A 10,766-nucleotide genomic window follows, 5' to 3' on the forward strand; every position below is an offset into this window, starting at 1 on the left:
CAAGATTTCAACAGTGTTTTGTTAAGCATACAGAAAAACAGGAAGTGACAAGTGCCTATTTTATTAACCTTTCATTCCCCACTTCTTTTTCTGGCTACTTTTAGTCATAAAAGTGATCATTGGGGGGTGTCACATTTTATGTCTGCTAGTGGGGTATTAACATAAGTTTAACTTGTCCAATTTGAGATTGGAGAAAAGAAATTACATGGTTGAGCAAACAGAGTTTATAGTTAGCAATAATATGACTATTATTATTGGACCTGCCAGTTTTGATAAATACGTAGTTAACCAGGGGGACTGTGTAAACCAAGACTCAAACTACCCTTTTTTGGCCTCTCTCTCTCGTTGACACTCTTCAAGTTGTCCTTTTAATTTACTCATAGATTTTTTTACAACTCCAGAATGGTCAGCATAAACACAACATTTTTCCATCAATGCAGAACAAAGGCCCCCTTCTCTCATGAAGAGGAGGTTCAACCCTCGACTGTTCTGTAAAACAACTTCAGAGAGAGAGGTTAAAGATTTCTGAAAGCTGTGATGGAGGTTTCTAATATCTTTAAGTTTTGGTCTATGCTGCTTCTAATTGTGTCATTTGTTGTGTCCCATGGATCAAGGCAGTGGTTCTTGTGCCCACCTCTGCAGCAACTCCTATTTCTAATAGGATGGCTAAAGTGAGGGATATATATTCCAAGTGGAACCGGGTTTTATTTCCCCCTATTTGAATTTCAAATGAACCTGCATCAGGATAAAGCACTCTGGGAAACATCTGCACCATTACACAATTAATCATATCTGTTGACAATTTCATGAAAACATAAAAAATGTTTAAGTATATAGAATTATACTGGTGTAGGGACAGACAAGGCAAGGTGCCTAAGATAGTACCGAAGACAGGGAAACAGTCCTATTTGTTTGCAACCAGATTCAGAGGGTATTACTTCTGTTGTAATCAATAAATCCCCTGAAACCCAAGTTTAGGTAGTTTCTGAATTTTGTACCCAACATGTAAAGGAAGGGGCACAGAAGTTCACAGTCTGCAGAAGTTCACAAAAAGCAGTTTATTTTTCTGTTTTTTTCCTCCATTCTTGGCAAGTTAACTTTTCAAGGACACCTGGGTTAGGGAGAGCTCTTTCTTCCCTTTAATTTTCACCCTGCCAGCTGTTACCATGGAGCCCAGTTTGTAACTTCTGTATCTTAGAAATGTAGCCATCTCTGTGAATCCCTAGCTCATGGCCAGAGGCCTTGTACACATATTTTGTGAAAAACTAGTAAGGGGGTGTCTACCTTAGGAGTGCAGATTTTTTTAGCCAGTGGCCAAGTAGAACAGGGCAACACGAAAAGAGGAATTTTATCTACTCTGAAGTCTTTTATAGGGACTCTTTTGCTGAGAGTCCTAAAGTCAGCCATGATGAAGACTTCTGAAGAAGGTCAGATAAGACTTTTCGGTGGGCCTGGTGCAGAGGGGGCATATGGGGTAGGTGGGGCTGAGAGCAGTTCTGAAGATCTGAGAATGAGGAAGGAGAGATGTAAAAGAATAATGGGAAAGGGGTTTGGGATTTTCCTAGCAACAAAAACTTGAGCAGTAGAACAGGTAGAGCAGAGGAGAAGACCGGAGTTAGTATCACTAAAAGCCTGTAAGGGACTTTAAATTCTGAGTAACCTGTTTTCAGTGATGACAAAGAAACTTTTAAGTCCATTTTCATTACATCTTGGATAGCGGTCTGAGGGCTCTCCTCAGCTGGTTTGAGATTTGGGTTAGCTGGTAACAGGACCTGGTGGGATCCGGTGCGGACACTGATAGGAGAAGAGAGGAGAGAGTTGGTGGAGGGGTACTTCATTACCTGCTACCTCAGCAATTGGGCAATGGTCTGAGAACTGGCAGAGGTTTGGATTTTTGATCTAGTAATTGGAGGGGAGAAATCATGTAGCTGAGGTGATAGTGACAGCAGAGAGTCTGGAGCAGAAGGCTAAGGGTGAGGATCTATTGGAGAAACATAGGTCAGGATGTGAGCGAAGGAGGGAAAAGGCCTCCACATAGGGGAATCTCCTTTCACCCTTTTGAGCATTTGCAGAAGTTACAAATGTCACGCAGAATTTGAGGATCTAGAGACCAAACTGTGGGCCATCGGGTTTGGTTATCTAATTGGTAATATGGCCAATGCTGTGTACAGAATTTTTTTTTTATTGGTTATTCAAAACATTACAAAGATACAGAATCACATTGATTACACATCCACATTTTTACATAATTCCATAATAGTAACTGTTGTATTCTGCTACCTTTCCTATCCTCTAATATCCTCCCTGCCCTTCCATCTTCTCTCTCTACCCCATCTACTGTAATTCATTTCTCTCCTTATTTTTTTTCCAATTCCCCTCACAACCTCTTTTATGTAACAATGAGAGTCTCCTTCCATTTTCATCCAATTTCTCTTTTCTTTCCCTTTTCTCTACAGAATTTGATGAGAAGCTTGAGATCCATCAGGCAGTCCCTGTATGCTCACATCCCCATGACTTACAGAAGAAGTCAGCTTTCCCCCCACACAGCCGTGATTTCATGTGGCTTTGATAGTCCACCAGGCAATCATAGTAATCTAGGCTAGCCAACCTGCATCTGGCTCGCTTGTCCCTACATCCATTATGTTTGTTTCCATCGTCTATGTTTCGGAAAGGATTTAATGGAATTTTAGTGGCATCCTCTTCATCTGGGATATCCCAATAGGAAAGACGTATAGCCAGCTGATAAATGTCTGGGTGGAGAGATGGTCACTAGTTACCTAAGTGGGCTGTATACAAAATAGACCATACTTCTTTTCCAGTAGGATTTCTGATCAGCCATCGCTGCTGAACGTGCTGATGAGGGTTAGGACTACTGGTGGTCAAGGGGAGAGTCTATAGCTTTATCCACACGGTGAATACACAATTTGAAAGGGTTACCAGTCTTTTCCAGTTTGCATCCAGAGTCTCAACAGGCCGCAGGCTTGAGATGAGAGGTATGGATTCAGGAAATGATTCTGTCTACCTTTACCGCTGCAGGTGTTATAAGTAGCACCTGGTATGGTCCTTTCAAGCGGGGTTCCAGGGATGACACCTGATGTCGTCTTACATAGAAGAAGTATCTTACTTGATGTTGATTTGGAGTCCTCTCGTCCCCAGGTTGTTAGGCAGTGGCCATCTGTTTTCAAAGGTATCCTGAGTTCTTTCAAGAACTTTAAGTCTGTCAAGCAAGGGGGTGTGAAAGGGATCGTTAGGTCTTAGAGTTGTGGTTAGGTCCCTTACTGGAGGAGGGGCACCATCGAAAATTTCATAGGGGGTGAGGTTACACAAAGAAACAGAGGGAGTATTTCTTGCATGAAACAGTTCATTAGGCAGGAGCATAGTCCAATATTTTATGCCGGTCACTAAGCTTAATTTCGTTATGGTCTCTTTAATGGTTCTATTCATTCATTCTGCCTGTCCTTAACTCGGGGGTCTATAAGCACAATGTAACTTTCAATAAATCCCCAAGGTCCTGGCTAACCCCTGACTTATGTGGGTTATGAACGCCGGTCCATTATCACACCCTATTACTTTAGGCAGGCTGTATCTTGGAAAAATATCTCCCAGGATCTTCTTCACCACAATTTGCACTGTTTCTTCTTTTTTTATTTTTTTCCTTTTCTTTTTTTTTGGTGGGAAAGGCTTCAATCCATCCTGAAAATGTATCTACAAAGACTAGGAGATATTTAAGTCCATAACTTGCTGGCTTTATTTCAGTAAAGTACACTTCCCAGAATTGTCTTTGTCTGGTTCCTCATAGGTGCTTTCCTCCAGGAAGCTTGGAAGGATAAGAATTAACCAATTGATGGACCTGACAGGCTTTTGTTAACCATTCAGTTATTTCCTTTAACTGTGAGTCAGTTAGTGAAAAACTCTGTTCTTGATCCTTCATGAATGAATGTAGTTTCTTTAAACTAAGGTGAGTGATTTGGTGTACATTATCTACTGACATAGTTAGAGCTGTGAATATAGAAGTTTTTACTGAAGGATTTAGAAATTCCACTTGGGGGCCTTCAGGGTTAAAAGTTATTTTGGCCCGGAGCTTGGTGAGCAGAACTCTGCCCATCAATGGGGCCGGGCATTCTGGAATTACTTGGAAGAAGTGATGGATTTTTCCTTTCCCCTGGTCCCAGGTCCTCATAGTTGTCCAAGCCCGATATTTACTGAAATTAACACCTTGAATTAGAGACCTTTTATTTGATAGAGGGCAAAATGGGGCCTTAATGGCTGAGTATATTGCCCCTGTATCCACTTCAATGTTTACTGGGGTGCCCTACACTTCAAAAGTTAACCTGAGCTCGCGGAGGGGATCTGATCCCCAACTTTCTTAGTCATCCTCCAGAGTCAGAATGGCTGGCTGGCGTGGCTGTCTCTTTCTAGGGCTCTCTTTGGCCCAGTGTCCTTTTTCTTAACAGTAGGCACATTGATCTGAGGCCAGGGGTGGCCTCTAGTTTGGGCCCAGGTATCCCTTCCTGTCTCCATGTTTCTTATTTCTGGCCTATTTGCTGTTGTGACCAGGACCTTAGTCAATTCCTTAGTCTGTCTTTTGTTTCTTTTATCCTCCCTTTGCTTCCTTATCTTCCTCAGTTTCTCTTGTATAGTATACCTTTCTGGCTTCTCTGACTAAATCTCTCAAAGTCATATCTTGTAATCCATCTAAGTGTTGTAACTTTCTTTAAATATCCAGGGCAGCTTGCCCAATAAAGGCCATCATGTCAGATGCCTTTTGAGCCTCTGCCTGAGTATCAAAAGGAGTATATCTCCTATATGCCTCCATAATTCTCTCTAGAAACATAGAGGGAGATACATCAGGCCCTTGAATAAACTCTATTACCTTGGCCAAATTAGTTGCTCGCCTAGCAGCCACTAAGATACCCGCTATTAGAGCCCGGAGATAAGTGGACAAATTCTCCCTACCTTCAAAGGTGTTGGGGTCCCAGTTTCGTCGATTCTACGGAAAGCCGGGTTGAATATGTTGGGAAGTTGTGTCAGTCACACATCTGGTCCTAGGATATTATTTTCTAGCTTTTAGGAGGATTCTCTTTTGTTCCTCTGTCATGAAGAGAGTCTTTAGGTGTTGTTGGCAGTCATTCCAAGTAGGCTGGTGTGAAAACATCTATGAATCAACCACACCTGAGAGACGAGTGGGGTCCTTGGTAAAAGGAGGATTGTTATTTTTCCAGTTATATAGGTCTGAAGAGGAGAAAGGCCAATACTGGTAGGCTTGCATTTTTTCCCCATGGCCATCATCAATCATTGGCACATAGGGACGGAGGGGGAGCATCACGGGAGTTCCAAGGTTTTCAATCATTCATTGCCAGTGAGTTCCTTTAGCCGGGCCAGTTTCCTCCAGGGGAGGAGGGGCTGTGTGTGCCGCGGGGGAGTTTTCTGGAGGGTGCTGGGCTGGCTTAGCTTCCTCCAATGGCGGAGAGGCTGAGTCAGCAGCAGGGGAATCACTTAGAGGGTGTTGGAGGTTGGGAGACTAGGGCAAGGGATAAGGAGAGGGATGAGAGTCCAGTAGAGTTAAATCTTGTGACTTAGGCAGAAAAGAGGGTGGAGGAGGAGGAGGAGCAGAGGGTTTGAGAGATCGTGGGGGAAGGATTAGGAGTGGGGGCAGGGGCAAAGAAAGGCTTCACCCATGGATGAGATTTGCAGAGGTAATCCCGGGTTAAGATATATGGCTTTTGATCTGGATGGCTATGTGGCTCTCCCTGAACGACAATATCTCTGACTTTTTAAATTAGTGAGAAGTAGAAAAATCCTTCTAAGGGCCATCCAAATCCAAAGGTGGGCCATTCTGAGGCACAGAGAGTCTGCCAGGTCCAGTGGTTTACTGAAAAAGAAAGATTCTGAGCCCTTAAGCGGAATTTGGTCCAGTGATCAAGGGTCAGGGACAGAGGCATTGAAGTGCTCTTTCCCATAATGGAAAATGCACAAACAGTAAAAGCAACAACACATGACACAGACAAGACAAGACAATAAAGACAGGCAATGGACGTCCTACACTGAGACGAGGACTGAGTAGCTGGCAATACCTGATGGACTGGCAATACCGAATCTGAAACAAAATATCACTGAGTTGAGGAGACTATTGTTCCTCGATTTTCAGAGTCCTCTGGGGTGTCCCTCAGGGTGGTGGCCTGTGGCTCTGTGACACATCTGTCAGCCACCGTGAGAGAGAGCTCACGCTCTTTATTGACAGCCATTTTCCAAGCCCTAACCTGAAACCTGACACCAGAAAGAGGCGCCTTACAAATCCCGAGAGGAGCCTGTTGGGGTCTCTCGTCCGATGCTGCCAGAACTCGGTGGAACCTCCATATGTAAAGGTCGGACGAGTGTCAGGCGAAGAGACCTCCAAGAGACTGTCTCATGCAAAAGCAAAGGGTTTATTGGGGGGGCAGCATGCTGGGGCTCAGAGCTCACTTCAATAGAGCAGAGAGTCCTGAGAACAGCTTAAACAGGGCTTATATACTTTCCTTGGGGAGGGCAGGGAGGGAAGTTAAGTATACAGAAAAACATGAAGAGACAACTACCTATTTTACTAACTTTTCACTAACGACTATACTTTGCCAGATTTCCTAATGTCTCTATTGATATCTATTTTCCTACATATTTTTCCCAGTTCATCATTGTGACTGATGCTTCACATGTGCTGACATTTACATTTACTGTGTACCGAAAAGCTATAGCAAAGAAATTTTGGTGCAAATTCTATACTCACTCTCCTTTCTAAACTACCGACTATCTTCTTAATCTTACCGACTATCACTTTTGGACTGGAAGTTATCTTTGACAATCAATCATCCAAGGCACAAGGTCCAATGCAATTGTATATCGATGTACCTGAGACATCTGTGCAGAAAATAAATCAAAGCTAAGTATCACAATCAAGGTCCTAATACACTTCTGGGTTTTAAATCTTACCTAGATTTCTGTTTTCATACTTATATTTTACCTATATATTCTTGTAATTATTGCAGGTTATAAATACAATTATTCATCCAGCTGAATGATTCCTAACCCAAATCAAACCTGTTATTAACCCTAACCATACACTGTTGCCTCAATCTAACTTTACAGAAGAGCAGGGACAGAGATGGTCTTACAATTCAAAAATGTAGGATTCCTTCCAACTACTGAGAAACTCAAAGGTCCATGCAAAAATGATCCCTGCAGAAGTTGTAGGCAGCTATGTAGGAACTGAGAGAGCAAAAGTCATCTTCCATTGTAAAAAACCTGGTCAGGATGAAGGAATGTGTCTGAATCAGCCTCTGTCTTCTTAATTTAGAGAAGAAAGACCAAACCAGGCCTGTGTTGAGAGCTGTTCCCGGGTGCCTATGGTTGATATACCATTCTAAGTTGTGAAAGTGACACAGGAAGTAGGGGCAGCCTCCATTTCATGGGACCCTTTGAAGCAACTGTTAGGACAATGTGGTTTCCAAGGCAGTGACCTTATTCACTTCCTGAAGGAAGTGACCTCACCTAACATCCTTGGAGAAAGAACTCTCTGAACTTGGGATCGAGGAAGCCAGTCACCCAAATCCAGCCCCAGTCCCACTCCCAGGGTTCTCACTTGCTTGGATTTACCAAGGACAGATTTAGTCTTTCTTGGTACCTACTGATGTGAGGATGGCCAAATGTCAGAAAGCTCTGAAAAGTCGCCTTTACTGAGAAAGCAGGAATTGGATCACCGCCGGCTCCTCAGTTCTTCACAATGTTGACCAAAGAGACCAGATCTGAGACAGGAAAGGCCATTTTGGGGGAAGAAAATATGGCCCACAATCAGAGAAACTCTGGATAGTCACAGACCTACTTCGGGGAAGGAGGTGCCTTTGTGGGTGTGGGTGTGAGTTTGTGCATTTGTCTCATGTTCTCAGAATAGGTAGGAAAGTCGGTATGTTTGGTTTGGTGTAGACTGTTTCGAGTAAGTTGTTTGACAAGGCGAGTGTTTCTATGTCTGTGTATCCCACGGTGTCCATGGTTGTAGACATCAGAAAAGAGAATGCATCAATTGATATCTCCTGTCTAGTTGAAAGCTTCCCAGCATTCATCCTGCCCAATTTATGAATGGATTTCAGCTTGACTTATCGATGGGCAACACTTGCTATCTTTCAAAGTTTCTGCTTTCTTCCTGAATTCTGGCCACTCTCCAGAATAGGCTCATGGTTTTGTGTCCAATATATGTACCACTTCCAAGCCCTGTGAAATCGCCATGTACTGGATAGCTGAAAGGAATGGCGAGCATCTCAGAAAACTCAGATATCAGTGTGATCAGGATAGTCTCAGTGGAGAAACCCTGCTTTGGGCCTTTTAATTACCAATTGTTCTGCTGCCCTGAATGTCTGAAAGGTCTTTTCTTCAGGCCACCCCTTTTTGAAGCCTGGAAAAAACTGTTTTCACATGGAAATGAATGGGCATCACCTGAGGCTTTTTGCTTAATTCCTTTGGAAAGGATGTGTCTGAATCAACCTTTTGGCCCTGTGTGAGGCTTAGGCTTAGATTCTCAGCACCTGATGGATCTAAAGAAAGATCCCATGTGTGCATCCAAAACCAAAATAGCCAAAAGAGCAGTCATTCTGGATGAAGTCTCTCCCCTTCCTTTGTGAGGTTCCAGACCTACATCAAGTTAGAATAGGAATGCTTTGGGTCAAATAATTTCTTCAAAGCCCTGCAGAGGCTAGCCTGTAGGTGCTTGGGTTTCCTCATGTCTCCAATTCAAAGAAAGAATCTAAACCCCACAGTCAGTAGTCCTCAAATTGGAGAAGCAGAGAAGTATTAACAGCAGGCCTATGTGATCACACCAGGTTCACAGGAAGGGTGTCAAAGCCACCCTGATTTTAGGCAAATTAGGGGCAAGGGAGATTATTTTGGAGACTGTCTTGGTCTGCGCCCCTCATAGAAACATACAACCAGAGGTTATGAAGAGTGTTTATATGAAAGATCATGAGGGCCATGTGGGAGGGTGTAGGTTTTAATTGTGGTCATTTGTGTGGTGGTTGGAAGAGATGACTGGGTCCACCTTGACATGAACTCTGGTGTGATTCCCCTAAGAGACTGAGTTCTGGAACTGACCTCAGAGAAGTATTGCCATAAATTGTGTTGGGATGTTAAGAGTCCACGCATGAGAGTCGCTCTTGGAAACTGAGATGTATGCCCAGGTTGTATTTCCACAAAGCACTGGGAATCACAGCCAAGATATCACATGATTTTATTCTGAAAGACTTGGCAGCCATAGTTGAGAGTCAAAACACACATGGACCTCACATTGTAGACCTCAATGGGCCTGGATTCACGTGACCATTTAGCCACTCTTTGGGAAGCCTTGCCTGTGAGAATTCTCCATAGCTTTCATTGACATGAGCTTCCTCAAAATTTAATGGTTCTGGATTGATTTGAAACGCACAGTGCCTCCAACTTCATCTTTCAAAAATGGCTAGATAAATACCAAGAAATTTTTGAAATTCCCATGACCAGGTGGCACTGGAGAACCTTTGGATGTCCTGTTGCTGATCATGAGTATACCAGACAGTGCCTTGATTGACTGGGTTTCATGAAAATGGTGTAGAACAGAGATGCCAATAAATTGGAGCCTGCTGATTACTGGGCCTAGAGCAGTAGTGGGCAGGTGTGTGATAAAACATTTGTGGTGGGGCCATGTGGATCTGCCATTAGCTTCCAAATGTCTTGTGACTGACATGGTGCAGCAAGCAGTCCCTTCTATGTAAAGGCATCTTGTAATATTGAGAAGTTTCAAGGCAAGTTTCAGAATCAAGTTGCTATGGTCAATGGGGCAAGCTATGTGGGATAGAAGCATGGTTAGTGCATTGTCCTGCAGAAACTGACCCACCACACGTGACAGAACTCCCTCCAGCACTGTGTCCCAGTTGACCTCTTTGTATTTTGTGAAGCAAATATCAAACTCCCAGTGAAGCCGCAAGAAACACCATGAAAATTTTAGGATCACTAAATGGATTCACAGTCCACACGGGGAGACACTTAGACCCCAGTGGCCACAGTTTAGCTACAAATAGCAAATTCAGCACTGCTGCTCATGTTCAGTGGAAAATAAGAAACCATGTCCTCCAGATCACATAGATGCAGACCCACCTTTATTGGTCTCACTAGAAACGAACCTAAAGCACTTGACAACAACATATGTTTCAAGTGCCCAACCTCAGAGGCAGTTCCACAAAAAGTCTTTAGGCCAGAAGAGCTCCAGTTTGTGGAGTGTTTACCCTGTCCCTTACTTTTGGAAACTCCTTAGCATATTCCATTCCAGATATGTATTCACAGATTTTCTAACTCTTCTCCTCTAATTTTGTCTTACTTGGGGAGTAGGTAATGTCAAGCCATTTTTCTGGATGACAGTGGGAACAATTTTTTGTAGCACATATTTGCATACACATTGGATTCATTTTACAATTTTCCAGTCAAAATAGTGAATCTTTCACACTAACCCCTATGCTACTAAACTCTGACTACTAATTGTAATATGATGGAGAATAATAACCCAAACAGAATTGAAATACAAGCAGTTCAGAGGAGCCATCGTGTATAGTTGGACTTGCCTTTTGCATTACATAGGGTAGGAGTTATGAATCTAGTCAATTATTTGGTTGAAAGAATTCTCCATGTTTTTTAAAAGTTAACAAATATGTGAATTCCTGTCTCCCTTTCTCTGTAGCCTATTTAGCACATGTAATTTTATATGCACATATAGAATCATA

The sequence above is a fragment of the Callospermophilus lateralis genome, unplaced genomic scaffold, assembly GCF_048772815.1.
Source record: "Callospermophilus lateralis isolate mCalLat2 unplaced genomic scaffold, mCalLat2.hap1 Scaffold_262, whole genome shotgun sequence".
Classification (NCBI taxonomy): Eukaryota; Metazoa; Chordata; class Mammalia; order Rodentia; family Sciuridae; genus Callospermophilus; species Callospermophilus lateralis.